Source organism: Ranitomeya imitator, chromosome 5 (assembly GCF_032444005.1).
Source record: "Ranitomeya imitator isolate aRanImi1 chromosome 5, aRanImi1.pri, whole genome shotgun sequence".
Classification (NCBI taxonomy): Eukaryota; Metazoa; Chordata; class Amphibia; order Anura; family Dendrobatidae; genus Ranitomeya; species Ranitomeya imitator.
Genome location: NC_091286.1, coordinates 669,317,425 through 669,341,150, shown reverse-complemented (window position 1 = coordinate 669,341,150; position 23,726 = coordinate 669,317,425). Strand labels below are relative to the sequence as shown.

Below are 23,726 nucleotides of genomic sequence, written 5' to 3'. Positions count from 1 at the left end.
GGCAGACTGTGAGACACGGGGGCAGAATGCTGGACACAAGGGGCAGACTGAGACACGGGTGCAGAATGCTGGACACGAGGGGCAAAATGCTGGACACGCTGGGGCAGAGATGCTGGAAACAGGGGCGGAATGCTGGACACAGGGGCAGAATGCTGGACAAAGGGGCAGAATGCTGGACACGGGGGCAGAATGCTGGACACAGGGGCAGAATGCTGGACACGAGGGGCAGATTGAGACACAGGGGCAGAATGCTGAACACGAGGGGCAGACTGAGACATGGGGGCCAAATGCTGGACACGAGGGGCAGACTGGAACATGGGGGCAGAATGCTGGACACGAGGGGCAGACAGACACAGGGGCAGAATTCTGGAGACAGGGGCAAAATGCTGGACACGAGGGGCAGACTGAGACACAGGGGCAGAATGCTGGACACGGGGGCAGAATGCTGGACACGGGGGCAGAATGCTGGACACAGGGGCAGAATGCTGGACACAGGGGCAGCATGCTGGACACAGGGGCAGACTGAGACACAGGGGCAGAATGCTGGACACAAGGGGCAGACTGAGACACAGGGGCAGAATGCTGGACACGAGGGGCAGACTGAGACACGAGGGCCGAATGCTGGACACGAGGGGCAGACAGACATGGGGCAGAATGCTGGACACGGGGGCAGAATGCTGGACACAGGGGTAGAATGCTGGACACGGGGGCAGACTGCTGGACACAGACTGCTGGACACGGGGGCAGAATGCTGGATGCTGGGGCAAAGATGCTGGACACGCTGTGGCAGAGATGCTGGACACATGGGCAGAATGCTGGACACAGGGGCAGAATGCTGGACACAGGGGCAGACTGTGAGACACGGGGCAGAATGCTGGACACGGGGGCAGACTGCTGGACACAGACTGCTGGACACGGGGGCAGAATGCTGGATGCTGGGGCAAAGATGCTGGACACGCTGTGGCAGAGATGCTGGACACATGGGCAGAATGCTGGACACAGGGGCAGAATGCTGGACACAGGGGCAGAATGCTGGACACGAGGGGCAGACTGAGACACAGGGGCAGAATGCTGGACATGAGGGGCAGACTGAGACATGGGGGCCGAATGCTGGACACGAGGGGCAGACTGGAACATGGGGGCAGAATGCTGGACTCAAGGGGCAGACAGACACGGGGGTAGAATGCTGGACACAGGGGCAGAATGCTGGACACAAGGGGCAGACTGAGACACAGGGGCACAATGCTGGACACGAGGGGCAGACTGTAACATGGGGGCAGAATGCTGGACACGAGGGGCAGACAGACATGGGGCAGAATGCTGGACACGGGGGCAGAATGCTGGACACGGGGGCAGAATGCTGGACACAGGGGCAGAATGCTGGACACAGGGGCAGACTGTGAGACACGGGGAAGAATGCTGGACACAGGAGCAGAATGCTGGACATGGGGGCATAATGCTGGATGCTGGGGCAGAGATGCTGGACACGCTGGGGCAGAGATGCTGGACACATCGGCAGAATGCTGGACACAGGGGCAGAATGCAAGACACAGGGGCAGAATGCTGGACACAGGATCAGAATGCTGAACACGAGGGGCAGACTGTGAGACACGGGGGCAGAAGCTGGACACAGGACCAGAATGCTGAACACAGGGGCAGAATGCTGGACACAGGGGCAGAATGCTGGACACGAGGGGCAGACTGTGAGACATGGGGGCAGAATGCTGGACACAGGGGCAGAATGCTGGACACGAGGGGCAGACTATGAGACACGGGCAGAATGCTGGACACAGGTGCAGAATGCTGGACAAGGGGCAGAATGCTGGACACCAGGGCAGAATAGAGATACAGGGCATGACTGGAGACAGATAGGGCAGAATGGAGACACAGGTGGCATGATTGGAGACACCGGGCAGAATGCTGGTCACAGGGGCAGACTGTGAGACATGGGGCAGAATGCTGGATGAAAGACATGGGGGCATGATTGGAGACAGATGAAGCAGGGTTGGAGACAGATCGTACAGGATCATGGGACAGGATGGATACGATGGAGACAGATGGGGCAAGATGGGGAGATCTGTTGTGAATTCTGTTGTCGAACTCCCTCCTGTGGTTGTGAATGGTACTTCGGTGAGTTCTGTCCATGGACTCCCTCTGGTGGCTGTGAGTAAAGCTGCTGCTTCTGAGGTTCCTTACACAGGTGACGTGGTTTATCCTTTGGTTGGCTGCTCTATTTAACTCCACTCAGATCGTTACTCCATGCCAGCTGTCAATGAGAGGAGGAGGGGTTTGTCTCTATGTAAAGTCTTGTCTAAAGTCCACTTTAAGGGAGGATATTAGCGAAGGGAATGAGGATGTCGAGTCCATATGGGTTGAAATTCATGGAGGGAAAAATGGTAACAAAATTCTCATTGGGGTCTGTTACAAACCCCCAAATATAACAGAAAGCATGGAAAGTCTACTTCTAAAGCAGATAGATGAAGCTGCAACCCATAATGAGGTCCTGGTTATGGGGGACTTTAACTACCCGGATATTAACTGGGAAACAGAAACCTGTGAAACCCATAAAGGCAACAGGTTTCTGCTAATAACCAAGAAAAATTATCTTTCACAATTGGTGCAGAATCCAACCAGAGGAGCAGCACTTTTAGACCTAATACTATCTAATAGACCTGACAGAATAACAAATCTGCAGGTGGTCGGGCATCTAGGAAATAGCGACCACAATATTGTACAGTTTCACCTGTCTTTCACTAGGGGGACTTGTCAGGGAGTCACAAAAACACTGAACTTTAGGAAGGCAAAGTTTGACCAGCTTAGAGATGCCCTTAATCTGGTAGACTGGGACAATATCCTCAGAACTAATAATACAGATAATAAATGGGAAATGTTTAAGAACATCCTAAATAAGCAGTGTAAGTTGTTTATACCTTGTGGGAATAAAAGGACTAGAAATAGGAAAAACCCAATGTGGCTAAACAAAGAAGTAAGACAGGCAATTAACAGTAAAAAGAAAGCATTTGCACTACTAAAGCAGGATGGCACCATTGAAGCTCTAAAAACTATAGGGAGAAAAATACTTTATCTAAAAAACTAATTAAAGCTGCCAAAAAGGAAACAGAGAAGCACATTGCTAAGGAGAGTAAAACTAATCCCAAACTGTTCTTCAACTATATCAATAGTAAAAGAATAAAAACTGAAAATGTAGGCCCCTTAATAGTGAGGAAAGAATGGTTGTAGATGACGAGGAAAAAGCTAACATATTAACCCTTATCCGGCTGAATAGGTACAATTGTAACTATTCCGTTTTAAAATTGCAATAACTTTTTTTTGAAAAGACGTAGAGGGCTGAAATTTCGTGACATCTCTACATTTTTGGTCCAGAATATATTGGCCAAATTTCAATAAAATATCTCCACCCGCTTCCGAGATAAGGGGTCGAGATCTTTTTGCATCCATAACAAGCTGCATAGGTACAAATGTACCTCATATATTTTGAATGAAGATAATGCAAGGGAAAAAGCATAAATTTTTTTTTAATGATAATGCTATTTAACTATTATAAACAAGTAAAAAACTGTTCATTTACATTATAAAAGAAAATGTAAGAAACTTTTTTTTATTGATTTTCTTTGCAAGTAATGCATGTTGGCTTTGCTACAGAGTGTTCATCGCAAATGGGTTTCACACAAACCACACAAGACTTTCTAGTCTTGCGTTGTTTTCGCCTCAGGTCTCTGCAGACATAGCAACTACCAACAACAGGGGAGGGTCCACGACTACCATGAGGTATTTTGGGGCCAGCTGCTGGCTGCGATGCTACCACAATGCATCGTCCAAGCACCATTTCTACTGCACCTCGAAGAAAATGGTTTCTCATTATCATTTTGTTTGTACTACGATCTTCAATTGCAATCATACACAGCTGATTTGCGAGATCTTTCAGGAACTTTCTTCGTTGATCCTTTGCCCTGAAGCTTGGATTGTGTTCTCTGTAGATGATGTAGGATGCTAACCCACTGACATCAATCATATTGTAGAAAAATGCCAAAGTCCAACGTGATGTTCGTCGTTTCACAGTGTACTCTCCCAACATTTTATCCATAACATCAACGCCACCTTTTGTTATGTTGTAGTATTTTATTATCTCTGGCTTGGCTGCTAGTGTCTCTTCAACTTCTCCCGTCATGTGCATAGATGATAGAAGCACGACTGATTTGTTCTTCTTTGGTACATATGAACAGACTGTTGCATCATGATTGTAGGCAAAATTTGTCGAGTATACAGGCCTTTCTTTGGCAGGCTGCATGTTGTTAGGTAGGAACCTTTTGTTTTTTCTCACTGTACCAACTAGTGTCATGTTCCAGGAGTTCAATACCTTAGCTAGTTCCATGGTTGTAAAGAAGTTATCGGTGGTGACATTTCTTCCAGAGCCTTTATACGAGCTCACTAGGTCCAATACTGTTCGTTCTCCAATGTTTACTTGTCGAGGACCATCAGTTGGTTTCCCAGTGTAGAGCTGACCTTGTAAAGGGTAGGCATTTGATGAGTCACAAGCCCAGAAAATCTTTATGCCATATTTAGCTGGTTTTGAAGGTATATACTGGGTAAATTTAGTATGACCTCTAAATGGAAATAATTGCTCGTCGACGGTGATACAATGATATGGCTTGTAGGCTCTCTCCAGATTACTGTTCAGCATTGTCCAGATGTCCCGTATTGGTGCAGCTTTATCTGTTTGCACACGTTCTGCACGTGTATTTTCGTTGTCAAACCTGATAAATCTGAGTATCATCTTGAAGCGGTCACGAGACATGGCTGCACGTATAAGAGGCAGAGCAGCAACATTCCACATTTCCTCCAGATTCTCTTTGTTGGCTCTGTGCACACCAGCAGCAATCAGTATGCCCAAAAATGCATGAAGTTCAGTTTCAGTAAATTGCTTGAATGTTTTTTGTGGTGGCCGTTTGGAAGAATCAGGAAAACGTTGTACCAGTTCGTTGTTGTAAGCATCACAAACTCTCTTGGCCTTTCGATTCGTTTCCCGTAATATGATGTCACACATCTCGGGAGTCATGATGGACTTGAATAGCTCTTTTGCTGTATATAGGTTGCTGATTGCTGCAGGGCCACCTCTTTGTCGTAGGACATTACGAGATTTTGTTTGTGCATTTGGCAGTGGATTACTGCACCATTGAGTTTCATCCTTAGCAGTCCAAATGTCGCCTGCACTTTGAGGCACAGAATCATCCTCAACACTTTCGTCTGATTCGTATTCATTTTCATGCTCTATGACCATTTCTTGTTCAATGTCTGAATCTTCTTCAGTAACATCCACTTGTGGTACATAGTTTTCATCATCAGATGGAACATATGGTTCATCCTCATGCTCAGAATCAGATTCTTCTAGCATTCGCATTATTTCGTCAGACGTAAATCTGTAAATATGAAAAAATGTAAAATAAATAATTTTCCGAAATACTACATTATTGGCTTTTCACAAAATTATACTAACCTGCAAACACGTTTTCTTGGATTATGGCGGAAACTAGATCAAGCATTACTATCACTCATGATGACTTGCTAGATGAATTTTGGCTTCGTATTTTGTGCTGAATATAAATAAAACATCGTAAAACAATATGTAGATACTAATTATTATCCATTTTTCGTATAAAAATTATACCTATAGTGATAAGTTTCATACAAAATATATGTAAGCCAAGTCCAGGCTGAAAGACAATTTGACTGTTCTGTCCCCACATAATGAGAATAAAGGTATAACTGGCTGTTAGATGCTGTGAGACTTTCCTACCTTCGTTTCCAAGAAATTGAAGACTTCACAAGCCTAGAAATGTGTGCTCACAGCAATGAGATGAACAGCAAAATGGCTAATGAGAGGAGGGAGGCAGGAAGACAAGTAGAAGCCACTCCCAGTTTGAATTAACTTAATTGACAGCAACATAAGTGACCAGTAACAACACTGAACAATAGATATCAGCATAACATTTGTAGCTGAATGAACTTTAGTTTCTGAAACCAAGTAAAGTCTTCCCACAGTGGAGGTATATGTGAAGGTACAATTGTACCTATGCAGCCTGTTAAGGTTGTAAAATTATGCAGCCTGACAAGGGTTAAACACCTTCTTCTCCACGGTATTCACGGTGGAAAATGAAATGCTAGGTGAAATCCCAAGAAACAATGAAAACCCTATATTAAGGGTCACCAATCTAACCCAAGAAGAGGTGCGAAACCGGCTAAATAAGATTAAAATAGATAAATCTCCGGGTCCGGATGGCATACACCCACGAGTACTAAGAGAACTAAGTAATGTAATAGATAAACCATTATTTCTTATTTTTAGTGACTCTATAGCGACAGGGTCTGTTCCGCAGGACTGGCGCATAGCAAATGTGGTGCCAATATTCAAAAAGGGCTCTAAAAGTGAACCTGGAAATTATAGGCCAGTAAGTCTAACCTCTATTGTTGGTAAAATATTTGAAGGGTTTCTGAGGGATGTTATTCTGGATTATCTCAATGAGAATAACTGTTTAACTCCATATCAGCATGGGTTTATGAGAAATCGCTCCTGTCAAACCAATCTAATCAGTTTTTATGAAGAGGTAAGCTATAGGCTGGACCACGGTGAGTCATTGGACGTGGTATATCTCGATTTTTCCAAAGCGTTTGATACCGTGCCGCACAAGAGGTTGGTACACAAAATGAGAATGCTTGGTCTGGGGGAAAATGTGTGTAAATGGGTTAGTAACTGGCTTAGTGATAGAAAGCAGAGGGTGGTTATAAATGGTATAGTCTCTAACTGGGTCGCTGTGACCAGTGGGGTACCGCAGGGGTCAGTATTGGGACCTGTTCTCTTCAACATATTCATTAATGATCTGGTAGAAGGTTTACACAGTAAAATATCGATATTTGCAGATGATACAAAACTATGTAAAGCAGTTAATACAAGAGAAGATAGTATTCTGCTACAGATGGATCTGGATAAGTTGGAAACTTGGGCTGAAAGGTGGCAGATGAGGTTTAACAATGATAAATGTAAGGTTATACACATGGGAAGAGGGAATCAATATCACCATTACACACTGAACGGGAAACCACTGGGTAAATCTGACAGGGAGAAGGACTTGGGGATCCTAGTTAATGATAAACTTACCTGGAGCAGCCAGTGCCAGGCAGCAGCTGCCAAGGCAAACAGGATCATGGGGTGCATTAAAAGAGGTCTGGATACACATGATGAGAGCATTATACTGCCTCTGTACAAATCCCTAGTTAGACCGCACATGGAGTACTGTGTCCAGTTTTGGGCACCGGTGCTCAGGAAGGATATAATGGAACTAGAGAGAGTACAAAGGAGGGCAACAAAATTAATAAAGGGGATGGGAGAACTACAATACCCAGATAGATTAGCGAAATTAGGATTATTTAGTCTAGAAAAAAGACGACTGAGGGGCGATCTAATAACCATGTATAAGTATATAAGGGGACAATACAAATATCTCGCTGGGGATCTGTTTATACCAAGGAAGGTGACGGGCACAAGGGGGCATTCTTTGCGTTTGGAGGAGAGAAGGTTTTTCCACCAACATAGAAGAGGATTCTTTACTGTTAGGGCAGTGAGAATCTGGAATTGCTTGCCTGAGGAGGTGGTGATGGCGAACTCAGTCGAGGGGTTCAAGAGAGGCCTGGATGTCTTCCTGGAGCAGAACAATATTGTATCATACAATTATTAGGTTCTGTAGAAGGACGTAGATCTGGGGATTTATTATGATGGAATATAGGCTGAACTGGATGGACAAATGTCTTTTTTTGGCCTTACTAACTATGTTACTATGTTACTATGTTAATGTTCCTCCATTGGTTCAGTTCGCTCTTGGATCTTTCTGGTGACCTGTCTTCTCCAGCAGAAGCTAAGTTCCTGAAAGTTATTATTTGTTCATTGTTTCCTTGTCCAGCTGGTTATCATGATTTTGTCTTGCTAGCTGGAAGCTCTGGGATGCAGAGTGGCATCTCCGCACCGTTAGTCGGTGCGGAGGTCTTTTTGCACACTCTGCGTGGTCTTTTGTCGTTTTTGTGCTGACCGCAAAGATACCTTTCCTATCCTCTGTCTGTTTAGTAAGTCTGGCCTCCCTTTGCTGAAACCTGTTTCATTTCTGCGATGTGAATTTCATCTTTACTCACAGTCAATATATGTGGGGGGCTGCCTTTTCCTTTGGGGAATTTCTCTGAGGTAAGGTAGGCTTTATTTTCTATCTCTAGGGCTAGCTAGCTCTTAGGCTGTGAAGAGGCGTCTAGGGAGAGTCAGGAACGCTCCACGGCTATTTCTAGTTGTTGTGATAGGATTAGGGCTAATGTTGAGCATTCCGATACCGCAAGTATCGGGCATCGGCCGATATTTGCGGTATCGGAATTCCGATACCGAATTCCGATACTTCCCGCGTATCGGATACCGGAATCGGAAGTTCCCAGAATTCAAACTGAACGCAGCAGCCAATGAGGAATGATTGGAAGTGTGGGCTGTCATGATCCCAATGGCAGGGGATCACAAAAATGACAAGCACAGATACAAACAAGCTCTAGGGCGATGGAACCTGAGCTGACCGCGACCCTAAACCTAACACACAAATAAAAGTAGCCGGGGAACGTGCCTACGATGATCCTAGACGTCTCGCTCCAGCCGAAGATCTAACTTCCCCTATCAGAAGAAACACAGACCTCTCTTGCCTCCAGAGAAATACCCCACAGCAAATAGCAGCCCCCCACATATAATGACGGTGAAATGAGAGGAAAGCACATACGTAGTATGAAAACAGTTTCAGCAAAATGAGGCCCGCTAAAGCTAGATAGCAGAGGATACAAAAGTGAACTGCGCGGTCAGCGAAAAACCCTTCAAAAAACCATCCTGAAATTACTTGAACTCATGTGCCAACTCATGGTACATGAAAAGCAATTTCAGCCCACTAGAGCAACCAGCAGCAGAGAATCACATATCTGCAGGCTGGACTAAAAACCAAATTAAGCAAAACACAAAACAGAAAAATCCAAACTTAGCTTGTCCAGAAGGTTCTAGGAGCAGGGAGCAGAGGTAACAAGACACACTGGATACATTGATAACCGGCGAGGAAATGCCAGCAAAGCCAGGTTAAATAGGAAACTCCCATATGCTGATGGAACAGGTGGAACCCAGAAACCCAGGAAAGACAAGTCACCCAGTACCATCAGTAACCACCAGAGGGAGCCCAAAAACAGAACTCACAACAGTACCCCCCCCTTGAGGAGGGGTCACCGAACCCTCACGAGAACCACCAGGGCGACCAGGATGAGCCCTATGAAAAGCGCGAACCAAATCATCAGCATGAACATCCGAGGCAACCACCCAAGAATTATCCTCCTGACCATAACCCTTCCACTTGACCAAATACTGGAGTTTCCGTCTGGAAACACGAGAATCCAAGATCTTCTCCACAACATACTCCAATTCTCCCTCCACCAGCACTGGAGCAGGATGCTCAAGCGAAGGAACAACAGGTACCTCATACTTCCGCAACAACGACCGATGGAACACATTATGAATAGCAAACGATGCCGGGAGATCCAAACGAAACGACACAGGGTTAAGAATTTCCAAGATCCTATAGGGACCGATGAACCGAGGCTTGAACTTAGGAGAAGAGACCTTCATAGGAACAAAACGAGAAGACAACCGCCCCCGCTCCAATCTCGGAAGCATCAACCTCAACCTGAAAAGGGAGCGAAACATCTGGCTGACGCAACACAGGAGCAGAAGAAAACCGGTGCTTAAGTTCCTGAAAGGCCTCCACAGCCGCAGGAGACCAATTAGCAACATCAGCACCCTTCTTAGTCAAATCCGTCAAAGGCTTAACAACACTAGAAAAATTAGTTATAAAACGACGATAGAAATTAGCAAAACCCAAGAACTTCTGTAGACTCTTAAGAGATGTAGGCTGCGTCCAGTCACAAATAGCCTGAACCTTGACGGGATCCATCTCAATAGTAGAAGGGGAAAAAATATACCCCAAGAAAGAAATCTTCTGGACTCCAAAGAGACACTTTGAGCCTTTTACAAACAAGGAATTGGCCCGCAGGACCTGAAACACCTTCCTGACCTGCTGAACATGAGACTCCCAGTCATCAGAAAAAACCAAAATATCATCCAAATACACAATCATAAATTTATCCAGATATTCACGGAAAATATCGTGCATAAAGGACTGGAAGACTGAAGGAGCATTAGAAAGTCCAAAAGGCATTACCAAATACTCAAAATGGCCCTCAGGCGTATTAAATGCGGTTTTCCACTCATCACCTTGCTTTATTCGTATAAGATTATACGCACCCCGAAGATCAATCTTAGTGAACCATTTAGCCCCCTTAATGCGAGCAAACAAATCAGTCAACAATGGCAAAGGATACTGATATTTTACGGTAATCTTATTCAAAAGACGATAATCTATACAAGGCCTCAAGGAACCATCTTTTTTGGCCACGAAAAAAAAACCTGCTCCCAAAGGGGACAAAGATGGACGGATATGTCCCTTTTCCAAGGACTCCTTAACATAATCCCGCATAGCAGTATGCTCTGGCACTGACAGATTGAACAAACGACCTTTAGGAAATTTACTGCCTGGAATTAAATTTATAGCACAATCGCAATCCCTGTGAGGAGGAAGCGAACTGAGCTTAGGCTCCTCAAAAACATCCCGATAGTCAGACAAAAACACAGGAATCTCAGAAGGAGTAGATGAAGCGATAGCAATCGGAGGTGCATCATCATGAACCCCCTGACAACCCCAGCTTAACACAGACATTGATTTCCAGTCAAGGACTGGATTATGAGTTTGTAACCATGGCAGACCAAGTACTAGAACATCATGCAAATTATACAGTACCAGGAAGCGAATCACCTCCTGATGAACGGGAGTCATACGCATGGTCACTTGTGTCCAGTACTGAGGTTTATTCATAGCCAAAGGTGTAGAGTCAATTCCCTTCAAAGGAATAGGGACTTCCAGAGGCTCCAGACTAAACCCACAGCGATTGGCAAATGACCAATTCATAAGACTCAGGGCAGCGCCTGAATCCACATAGGCATCGACGGAAATGGATGATAATGAACAAATCAGAGTCACAGACAGAATGAACTTAGACTGTAAAGTACTAATGGCAACAGACTTATCAACCTTTTTTGTGCGTTTAGAGCATGCTGATATAACATGAGCTGAATCACCACAATAAAAGCACAACCCTTTTTTCCGCCTATACTTTTGCCGTTCACTTCTGGACTGAATTCTATCACATTGCATTATCTCAGGTGACGGTTCAGACGACACCGCCAAATGATGCACAGGTTTGCGCTCCCGTAAACGCCGATCAATCTGAACAGCCATAGTCATAGACTCATTCAGACCAGCAGGCGCAGGGAACCCCACCATAACATCTTTAATGGCCTCAGAAAGGCCATCTCTAAACTTTGCAGCCAGAGCGCACTCATTCCACTGAGTAAGTACCGACCACTTCCGAAATTTTTGACAATAAATTTCTGCTTCATCTTGCCCCTGAGAGAGGGCCAACAAAGCTTTTTCAGCCTGAATCTCTTGGTTAGGTTCCTCATAGAGCAAACCCAATGCCAGAAAAAACGCATCCGCATTAAGCAACGCAGGGTCCCCTGGTGCCAATGCAAATGCCCAATCCTGAGGGTCACCCCGCAGGAAAGATATAATTATCTTGACTTGCTGAGCAGGGTCTCCAGAGGAGCGAGATTTCAAAGAAAGAAACAACTTGCAATTGTTCCTAAAATTCAGAAAACGAGATCTATCTCCAGAAAAAAACTCTGGGACAGGAATTCTAGGTTCAGACATAGGAGCATGTACAACAAAATCCTGTATATCTTGAACCTTAGCGGCAAGATTATTCAGGCTGGAAGCCAAACTCTGGACGTCCATGATAAACAGCTGAGATCAGAGCCATTCAAAGATTAAGAGGAGGAGGAAGTAGCCAGGCTGCAATAAGGCTAGGCAGCAAACTCTGAGGGAAAGGGAAAAAAAAAAAAAAAAAAAAACTTCCTCAGACTACTTATCCTCCTACTTCAGCCAATACAATTAACACTTTGTGGGCCGGTTATACTGTCATGATCCCAATGGCAGGGGATCACAAAAATGACAAGCACAGATACAAACAAGCTCTAGGGCGATGGAACCTGAGCTGACCGCGACCCTAAACCTAACACACAAATAAAAGTAGCCGGGGAACGTGCCTACGATGATCCTAGACGTCTCGCTCCAGCCGAAGATCTAACTTCCCCTATCAGAAGAAACACAGACCTCTCTTGCCTCCAGAGAAATACCCCACAGCAAATAGCAGCCCCCCACATATAATGACGGTGAAATGAGAGGAAAGCACATACGTAGTATGAAAACAGTTTCAGCAAAATGAGGCCCGCTAAAGCTAGATAGCAGAGGATACAAAAGTGAACTGCGCGGTCAGCGAAAAACCCTTCAAAAAACCATCCTGAAATTACTTGAACTCATGTGCCAACTCATGGTACATGAAAAGCAATTTCAGCCCACTAGAGCAACCAGCAGCAGACATATCTGCAGGCTGGACTAAAAACCAAATTAAGCAAAACACAAAACAGAAAAATCCAAACTTAGCTTGTCCAGAAGGTTCTAGGAGCAGGGAGCAGAGGTAACAAGACACACTGGATACATTGATAACCGGCGAGGAAATGCCAGCAAAGCCAGGTTAAATAGGAAACTCCCATATGCTGATGGAACAGGTGGAACCCAGAAACCCAGGAAAGAAAAGTCACCCAGTACCATCAGTAACCACCAGAGGGAGCCCAAAAACAGAACTCACAACAGTGGGCACATCCTGTTTAGCATGGTGGGCATGTAAGTACTGGCAAGGCTTGGATTGGCTGCTGAAATGATGTCACTCTGCACTATAAAAAACGCTGCCGCCATTTTGCGCTCACTCTGCTGTGATTTCAGTTAGGGACAGGACGCTGTGTTCTAACTGAGGGCCAGTCGAGCTAGCTAATTGCTTTATTTTCCTTTCCAAAGGCTAATTTAGCAAAACGCTGTGTGTTCTTCACTGTTCACCTTGCTCTTGCCTTGCAGTGCTGTTTTAACAGCGTTCTGCAAGGTCTCTGTGTGTGTGTGTGTGTGCAGCTCACTCTGTAGTCTGTGTGCAGCCATATACCCGGTTGTATTCAGCTCAGGGGGGGTTCACACTGCCTCACACAGTTGTCCTTTTTTGCTCTTAGTGCAGCCTGCTGCACATTTTTTCTCAAATTTCCTATTAGTGTTTTTCCACCAGTCTCCAGCTCTATTGTGGAAAAACACTACATAGGATAACCTAAAGGGGGGTTTTTGGGCCTTGCAGCGCCGTTTACGGCTGTCTGCACGGTCTCCGTGTGAGCCCAGCTCGCCCTGTAGTCTGTGTGCAGTCATAGCCGGTTGGATTCAGCTCAGGGTTCGTTACTGGCTCATACCTAGAGAAAAATTTACTTTTTTTCAAATAGTGCAGCCTGTTTAAAATTTGAAAAACAAAAATTCCTATTAGTGTCTTTCCACTCGTATCCAGCTAAATAGTGGAAAAACACTATATAGGATAACCTAGAGGAGGTTTTTTTGGCCTTGCAGCGCCGTTTACGGCTGTCTGCACGGTCTCCGTGTGAGCCCAGCTCGCCCTGTAGTCTGTGTGCAGCCATAGCCGGTTGGATTCAGCTCAGGGTTCGTTACTGCCTCATACCTTGAGAAAAATTTTACTTTTTTTCAAATAGTGCAGCCTGTTTAAAATTTGAAAAAAAAAATTCCTATTAGTGTCTTTCCACTCGTATCCAGCTAAATAGTGGAAAAACACTATATAGGATAACCGAGAGGAGGGTTTTTTGGCCTTGCAGCGCCGTTTACGGCTGTCTACACGGTCTCCGTGTGATTTAAACTAGCTCTGTAGCCCGATCTGCACCAAAAAAAAAGTTAAGTTCACCAAACATAACTTAACACTTGTGTAGGCCACATTTGAAAAATAATAAAGTTTAGTCCACAATTTACAACATTAGTGTTTCTTACACCTGTTAGGAGGAGCATTTCAGGAATAAGCACACTAAGGCCTTAGTACTTTTCTGCTTATCTTTATCTGTCAACCAAGATGAAGAGGGCAGGGAGTAAGGCACGTGGGCGTGGGCGCGGAGCAGGGAGAGGAGCAGGGAGAGGACGTGGTGATTCTGTGCCTGCTGCGGGCGCCGGTGACTCGTCGTCACTCAGTTTCAGCAGGGAACAGTCCTTCATGCGCAGCTTTGTCGGAGAGCGCCGTGCACCGCTGCTACGTGAAGACCAAATTGAAGCCGTTGTCGGGTGGATGGCAGCTAACGCCTCGGCATCGACTTCAGTTAGTGCCACATCCTCTCAGGCACAGAGCACTGGAGAGCAGCCAGCTGTCTCTTCACCACCTGCCAAATTGGCCAGGCAGTCAGAGAGCCCAGGACAGGAGCCGTCTCTACTTCTGTTCTCTGAATCTCTTGGCTTGGAAACAGGGGGCCAGCCAAGCAGCATTGGAGAAATGGAAGAAGAGGCAGTGTGCAGTGATGCCCAAAAGCTTTATCTCTCTGACTCTGAAGAGGCAGGTGGGCCAGTGCCTCCGGTGACCACAGCGCAGTACGCATCTGATGATGAAACTCAGGTGCCGCTTTCTGATGCGTACTGTGCTGCCAAGACTACCCAGGAGGAGCAGTTGGTGGCAGAGGGTAGTGGAAATGATGAGGTCCTTGACCCATCGTGGCGTGAGGAACAGGAAGGTGGTGGGAGCAGCTCTGAGGAAGAGCTTCCCCTTACGGGCCAAAGAGGGAGGGGGAAGACTGCGGAGCCTGTAGCCTCCACTTTGGCACCCGTTAGGAGCCTGTCTCTTTCCAAAGCCAAAAAGGGCGCTCCCAAGACTTGCAGTGCCTGGTCCTTTTTTGACACAGTTGCAGATGACATTTGTTTTGTCAAATGCAAGCTGTGTCATCAGAAAGTAAAAAGAGGTAAAAGTGTCAGCAACCTCAATACCACAAATATGTGGAAACATGTGCGGAACAGGCACGCGGTGGAGTTACAGAAACACAGTGAAGACGTAGGCCAACCAACAGCGGCAGCTACCACCTCTTCATCTCGTGTTGCCTCTTCCTCCACTGTTGTCCAGAGACCTAGTGTAATTCCACCCACAGCACCACCTTCCCAGTCATCCTCACACTCCCAGTCTACTCTACAGCCATCGGTAGTCCAGGCATGGGAGAAAAGGCGGGCATTCTCGGCCAACCACCCCCGAGCACAGGCTCTGAATGCAGGCATTGCCAAACTGTTGTCCCTGGAAATGCTCTCGTTCAGGCTGGTGGAGACTGACAGCTTCCGTGACTTGATGGCATTGGCAGTCCCACAGTACAAGGTGCCCAGCCGCTTTTACTTCAGCAGGCAGGCTGTCCCTGCCCTGCACAGGCATGTTGAGGCAAACATAAAACATGCGCTACTGAACGCCGTCAGTAGCAAGGTCCACCTCACCACCGATGCGTGGACCAGTCAGCATGGACAGGGGCGATATGTTTCCCTCACTGCCCATTGGGTTAATGTTGTTGAGCCAGGTACAGATCGTGCGAGTGGCGCAGGACGTGTCCTGCCCACTCCAAGGATTGCAGGAATCCAGTCTGTACGCATCGACTCCTCCTCTTACACCAGTTCCTCTGATTCCTCTCTGCAGGATCCGTCACAGTCCACCTCCACATGGACCCGTGAACGTTTACCTATGACCGACATGGGCACAGCCGTGGCCAAACGTCAGCAGGCCGTCTTGAAACTAGTTTCATTGGGCCATCGAAGCCACACAGCGCAGGAGCTCTGGAATGCCATCAAGCAGGAGAGCGATGTGTGGTTACTGCCAGCGAATCTCCAGCCAGGCATGGTAGTGTGTGACAATGGCCGAAATCTGGTGGCAGCTTTGGCCCTTGGCAACCTCACTCACATCCCATGTCTGGCACATGTGCTCAATTTGGTTGTGCAGAGTTTTCTGAGGGACTATCCGGATCTTGATGCCCTGCTGCACAAGGTCCGCCTAGAGTGTGCTCACTTGCGGCGTTCCAGCTTGGCCAGATCCCGCATTGCTGCTCTGCAGCGCCGATTCCGCCTTCCGGAACACCGCATCATATGTGACCTACCTACCCGGTGGAATTCCACGTTACATATGTTGGAGCGGTTGTGTGAGCAGCAGCAAGCAGTTATGGAGTACCAGCTGCATCAGGCGCAAAGAAGTCGCAGTCAGCACCGATCAGACTTCACAACCACAGAGTGGGCCACTATGAAGGACGTCTGCCAGGTTTTGCGTCCTTTTGATTATTCCACGCGGATGGCAAGTGCAGATGATGCACTAGTCAGCATGACTGTCCCCCTTATCTGCCTGCTTCAGCAAACTTTGCAAGGGTTAAGGGATGATGTGGTGGAAGAGGTAGAGGATGAGGAGTCACCTTTTCCATCAGCTTCTGGAGAGTCAGCGCCACGTGGTTCCTCACAAAGGGGTACGCAGGGGCCAATTTGTGAGGAGGATGAGGGGGAGTCAATGGAGGAGGAAGAGCTCCGTCCAGAGGAGGGAGCGACACAATTGTCCAGTGGTCAGTGTGTACAGCGAGGGTGGGGTGATGACGAGCGGGCAGAGATCATGTCTCAAGCAGGGGACAGCGTTTCTGGGCCAGTTGGCACTCTGCAGCACATGGTGGATTTCATGCTGCAGTGCCTGAGAAACGACCGCCGCATCGACCACATTCTCAACATGCCTGATTATTGGGTGTTCACCCTCCTCGATCCTCGCTACCGGGACAACGTCCAAAACCTCATCCCTGCGTTGACCCGGGAGCGTAAATTGCGGGAGTACCACGACACACTGGTGAATTCCATCATCTTCTCCTGTCCAACTGAGAGGAGTGCTGCTAGTGCTTTACAAAGCAGCTCAGTGCGTCGAGGCAGTGGGGGAGGCTCTGCCCAAAGAGGGAGCAGAAGCAGTGCCTCTGCCCAAGGCAAGCCCAGTATGGCACAACTCTGGCACACTTTTGTGTGCCCGCCCCAAATGTCTACACCATCACCGGCGGCTCCAGTCAGCAGGAGGCAACGGTTCCGTCAGATGGTGACAGACTACATGGCTTGCCCTCTTACTGTACTCCCAGACGGCTCTTCCCCGTTCAAGTTTTGGGTCTCTAAGCTGGATACATGGCCAGAGCTAAGCCAGTATGCATTGGAGGTGCTGGCTTGCCCTTCGGCTAGTGTCTTATCGGAACGTGTCTTTAGTGCCGCAGGTGGTGTACTAACAGACCGTCGCATGCGACTATCCTCCGATAACGTTGACCGGCTTACTTTCCTGAAAATGAACCAGGCCTGGATCTCGCAGGAATTTGCCACTCCTCTGCCTGATTAAGTAATTGGGTGTCATCCAGGTCTCCTGCTGTGTTCATCTTTCTACCACCTGAACTGCTATTCCTGGGCTCCAACACCGCCAGTTGCGGCTCAGAAGTGCAGGCTGCACAGTAAAAACATACGACCCAGTGTTATTGGGTTTCAGTAACGTCAGCTGATCCCCAGCTGTGTAGCCGGCAATGTGTCCTGCGACCGCCACGCTGGCACAACAACCTAAATGTAAGGGAACCTGTCCCCCCCCCCCCGTCGTTTGTTACTGAAAGAGCCATCTTGTGCAGCAGTAATGCTGCACAAGGAAAAGGTAGCTCTTTTTTTTTAGCTCCTTGCACACGCAGAACTTAACACTTATAAAATGTGTTCACTGATACCGTTATACCGTCCCGGAGCTGGGACTTTCCTTCGTAATGTGACGCAGCACAGCCGTCATTCCTACCCCCTTGGTGCCATGCGCTGCCTCCTCAGCGTTGTTTTAAGCTGTCATGGAGCCTGCGCTGTTCTGTTATCGCGTGGGCATGCCCTATTTGCGCTGCCTGTCTTCTGACATAATTTGGTGTCAGGCTGGCTGCGCCTGTGCGGCCGCGCTGCCCGAGATCCCGCCTCGCAGTGTCTTCTGATTAAGTCACACTGCGGGCCTGGGATCCATGGGCATGCACAGTGCATATCTTCCCCTCGGGCTCTCGCTCATTTCCCTCCGCCTTCTTTAGACTGTGCGCCGTCAGCTGATCCCTAATAGCATGCCACGGCCGTGACACCGCACAGTCTGAAGAAGAGGGAAGGAGGGGAGTGAGAGTCGAGGTTATGCACTGTGCATGCCCATGGTTCCAAGGCCCGCAGTGGGATTACGTTAGACGAGACTGCGAGGTGGGATCTGGAGCAGCGTGGACGCACAGGCACTGACAGCCTGACACCAAATTATGTCAGAAGACAGGCAGCGCTAATTGGGCATGGCCAAAGGCTAAAAGAACAGCGCAGGCTCCGTGACAGCTTAAAACAACGCTGAGGAGGCAGCGCACGGCATCAAGGGGATAGGAATGACAGCTGTGCTGTGTCCCATTACGAAGGAAATTCGCACCTCCGGAACGGTTTAACGGTATAAAGGGACACATTTTTAGTGTTTACTTCAATGTTTGCAAGGAGCATAATTAAAAGAGCAACCTTTTCCTTTTGCATCCTTAGTGCTGCACAAGATGGCTCTTTCAGCTACAAACGTCTTGGGGGGGGGTTAAAGGTTTCCTTTCAATTTGCTCCAATCAGGCTTCGGCCTACACTCTGTTCCTCTGCTCCTCCTGCTGTCCCTGGGCTCTAACACCGCCAGTTGGTGCCTGGAAGTGCTGTGTGCACAGTCAACAGTCGCTCCTCTCTTATTGGGGTTCAGTAACGTCAGCTGATCCCCAGCTGTGTGTGCGGCAATACCTCCAATCTGCTCCTCCTGCTGTCCCTGGGCTCTAACACCACCAGTTGGTGCCTGGAAGTGCTGTGTGCACAGTCAACAGTCGCTCCTCTGTTATTGGGGTTCAGTAACGTCAGCTGATCCCCAGCTGTGTGTGCGGCAATACCTCCAATCTGCTCCTCCTGCTGTCCCTGGGCTCTAACACCGCCAGTTGGTGCCTGGAAGTGCTGTGTGCACAGTCAACAGTCGCTCCTCTGTTATTGGGGTTCAGTAACGTCAGCTGATCCCCAGCTGTGTGTGCGGCAATACCTCCAATCTGCTCCTCCTGCTGTCCCTGGGCTCTAACACCGCCAGTTGGTGCCTGGAAGTGCTGTGTGCACAGTCAACAGTCGCTCCTCTGTTATTGGGGTTCAGTAACGTCAGCTGATCCCCAGCTGTGTATCCGGCAACGTGTCATGCGACCGCCACGCTGGCACAACTAAAATGTAAGGGGACCTGTCCCCCCCCCTAGGCGTTTGTTACTGAAAGAGCCACCATGTGCAGCACTAATACTGCACAAGGGAAAGGTCGCTCTTGAAATTATGCTCCTTGCAAGTGCTGAACTACACACTCATGTAATGTGTCCCCTCACACCGTCCAACCGTCCCGGAGGTGGGACTTTCCTTTGTAATGTGACGCAGCACAGCCGTCATTGCTACCCCCTTGGCACCGTGCGCTGCCTCCTTAGCGTTGTTTGATTCCGTCATGGACCCTGCGCTGTTATGTTATCCCTTGGCCATGCACAGTTTGCGCTGCCCGTCCTCTGACATCATTTGTTGTCGTCCTTGCTGCGCCTGTGCGTCCACGCTGCCCGAAATCACACCTCGCAGTGTCGTCTAATGTGATCCCACAGTGGGCCTGGTATCCATGGCCATGCGCAGTGCATATACTAGCCTCTCACTCCCCTTCTTCACACTTCTTCAGACTAGGCGGCGTCAGCTGATCCCTAATAGCATGCCACGGCCGTGACGCCGCACAGTCTGAAGAAGCAGGAAGGAGGTGAGTGAGAGGCGATGATATGCACTGCGCATGCCCATGGATCCCTGGCCCGCAGTGGGACTACATTAGATGACACTGCAAGGTTGGATCTCGGGCAGCTTGGACGCACAGGCACTGCCAGCCTGACACCTACATGATGTCAGAAGACGGGCACCGCTAACTGTGCATGGCCAAGGGATAACATTAAAGCGCGGGCTCCGTGACAGAACCAAACAACGTTGAGGAGGTGGCGCCCGGCACCAAGGGGGTTGGAATGACGGCTGTGCTGTGTCACATTACAAAGGAAAGTCCCACTTCCGGGATGGTTTGACGGTGTGAGGGGACACATTATATGAGTGTGTACTTCAGCGTTTGCAAGGAGCATAATTTTCGGAGCCACCATTTTCCATGTGCAGTATTACTGCTGTACAAGATGGCTCTTGGCACCGCCAGTTGGTGCCTGGAAGTGCTGTGTGCACAGTCAACAGTCGCTCCTCTGTTATTGGGGTTCAGTAACGTCAGCTGATCCCCAGCTGTGTATCCGGCAACGTGTCATGCGACCGCCACGCTGGCACAACTAAAATGTAAGGGGACCTGTCCCCCCCCCTAGGCGTTTGTTACTGAAAGAGCCACCATGTGCAGCACTAATACTGCACAAGGGAAAGGTCGCTCTTGAAATTATGCTCCTTGCAAGTGCTGAACTACACACTCATGTAATGTGTCCCCTCACACCGTCCAACCGTCCCGGAGGTGGGACTTTCCTTTGTAATGTGACGCAGCACAGCCGTCATTGCTACCCCCTTGGCACCGTGCGCTGCCTCCTTAGCGTTGTTTGATTCCGTCATGGACCCTGCGCTGTTATGTTATCCCTTGGCCATGCACAGTTTGCGCTGCCCGTCCTCTGACATCATTTGTTGTCGTCCTTGCTGCGCCTGTGCGTCCACGCTGCCCGAAATCACACCTCGCAGTGTCGTCTAATGTGATCCCACAGTGGGCCTGGTATCCATGGCCATGCGCAGTGCATATACTAGCCTCTCACTCCCCTTCTTCACACTTCTTCAGACTAGGCGGCGTCAGCTGATCCCTAATAGCATGCCACGGCCGTGACGCCGCACAGTCTGAAGAAGCAGGAAGGAGGTGAGTGAGAGGCGATGATATGCACTGCGCATGCCCATGGATCCCTGGCCCGCAGTGGGACTACATTAGATGACACTGCAAGGTTGGATCTCGGGCAGCTTGGACGCACAGGCACTGCCAGCCTGACACCTACATGATGTCAGAAGACGGGCACCGCTAACTGTGCATGGCCAAGGGATAACATTACAGCGCGGGCTCCGTGACAGAACCAAACAACGTTGAGGAGGTGGCGCCCGGCACCAAGGGGGTTGGAATGACGGCTGTGCTGTGTCACATTACAAAGGAAAGTCCCACTTCCGGGATGGTTTGACGGTGTGAGGGGACACATTATATGAGTGTGTACTTCAGCGTTTGCAAGGAGCATAATTTTCGGAGCCACCATTTTCCATGTGCAGTATTACTGCTGTACAAGATGGCTCTTTCAGCAACAAATGCCTGGGGGGGGGGGTTAAAGGTTCCCTTTCAACTTGCTCCACTGCAGGCTTCGGCCTACACTCTGCTCCTCTTTGATTCCCTGGGTTTCAACACTGTCAGTTGCCACCTGGAAGTGTTGTCTACACAGAAAAAACACTAGGTGATGTGTCAGTGGGGTTCAGCACCGCCAGCTGTTCCCCTGCTGTGTAGTCGGCAACGTGTCCAGCACAAGCCACGCTGGCACAACAGAACAAAAGCTGCCACCAGTGCAGGCTTCGGCCTACACTCTGCTCCTCTCCTCCTCCTGCTGACCCTGGGCTCAAACACCGCTAGTTTTTGCCCGGAAGTGCTAGCTGCACAGAGAAAAACACCAGCCAATGTGTTAGTGGGGTTCAGCAACGCCAGCTGTTCCCCTGCTGTGTAGCCGGCAACGTGACCTGCAAACGCCACGCAGGCACATGAACTGAAATTAAAGGGAACCTGGCCCCACCCCCCCAGGTGTTTCTATGTATAACAGCCACCTAGTACAGCAGTACTGCTGCATTTGTACAAGGTGGCTGACATTTTCTCCTTGCCCACGTGGAACTCAACACGTACAAAATGTGTCTCATTGAGACCATTCCACTGTCCCTGAGGTGTGACTTTCCTTTCTAATGATACGCAGCACCCCCCTTGGTAGCGTTTCACGTCTTTTGTCATCATGGTTAGCTGGCTGCGCCTGTGCATCCGCCCTGCTAGAAACAACGCCCCTCGTTGTCATATTTATTTTGTCAGCGAGGGTGTGGTTTATGGGCACGAGCAGTGCATATGTTCGCCTGCCTTAACTCATCTCCTTCCGCCTTCTTCAGACTGTGCGGCCTCCTGGCCGTGGTAGGCGATAAGGGATCAGCTGAGGCCGCCCAGTCTGGAGCAGGTGTAAGGACATGTGTAAGCGGCAAACCTAATTACTGCACAAGGCCACGAATCCCAGCCACGCAGTGTGATTTTTTGAAAACACACTGTGGGTCTGGGATTCATGTCCATCGCTAACCGCAACGGCCGAAATGAAATGAGGTCAGAAGACAGGAAGCGCTCACAGCGCATGGCCAAGGGATCACAATAGCGCAGACTCCTGTACAGCAAATAACAACGCTCAGGAATCTGCGCCCAGTACCTAGGTGCAAATTTTGACACCTGTGCTGCGTCTCCTTAAAAAGACAAGTCACGCCTCCACAACTGTTTGACAGTATAATGGGCTAAATAGTGTACGTGTTTTAGTCAGCGTGTGCAAGGAGCAAAACAAATAGAGCAACCTTTTACTTGTGCAGCATTAATGCTGCACAAGGTGTGGCTCTTGTACCTTGCAACACCTGAGGGGGGTTAAAGGTAACCTTTGAAATTGGTTCAACTAGGCTTCGGCCTACACTCTGCTCCTCTCCTGCTGACCCTGGGCTCAAACACCGCTAGTTTTTGCCCGGAACTGCTAGCTGCACAGAGAAAAACACCAGTCAATGTGTTAGTGAGGTTCAGCACCGCCAGCTGTTCCCCTGCTGTGTAGTCGGCATCGTGTCCAGCACAAGCCACGCTGGCACAACTGACCAAAAGCTGCCACCAGTGCAGGCTTCGGCCTACACTCTGCTCCTCTCCTCCTCCTGCTGACCCTGGGCTCAAACACCGCCAGTTTCTGCCCGGAAGTGCTAGCTGCACAGAGAAAAACACCAGCCAATGTGTTAGTGGGGTTCAGCACCGCCAGCTGTTCCCCCGCTGTGTAGCCAGCATCGTGTTCAGCACAAGCCACGCTGGCACAACTGACCAAAAGCTGCCACCAGTGCAGGCTTCGGCCTACACATTGCTCCTGTCCTCCTCCTGCTGACCCTGGGCTCTAACACCGCCAGTTTTTGCCCGGACATGCGAGCTGCACAGAGAAAAACACCAGTCAATGTGTCAGTGGGGTTCAGCACCGCCAGCTGTTCCCCTGCTGTGTAGCTTGCAACGTGACCTGCAAACGCCACGCAGGCACATGAACTGAAATTGAAGGGAGCCTGCCCCCCACCCCCAGGTGTTTCTATGTAAAACAGCCACCTTGTACAGCAGTACTGCTGCATTTGTACAAGGTGGCTGACTTTTTCTCCTTGCCCACGTGGAACTCAACACGTACAAAATGTGTCTCATTGAGACCATTCCACTGTCCCTGAGGTGTGACTTTCCTTTCTAATGATACGCAGCACCACCCTTGTTAGCGCTGCCCGTCTTTTGACATCATTGGTTAGCTGGCTGCGCCTGTGCGTCTGCCCTGCTCGAAACAACGCCCCTCGGTG

The 23,726-nt window shown here is 48.8% G+C and overlaps 1 long non-coding RNA gene across 2 annotated transcripts in view; it reads left to right on the top strand.

The window, feature by feature from the left end:
* The window catches only part of LOC138638745 (uncharacterized), a 111,716-nt gene that overhangs the window by 5,573 nt on the left and 82,417 nt on the right, over positions 1–23,726 (top strand). The window lies entirely within an intron of this gene.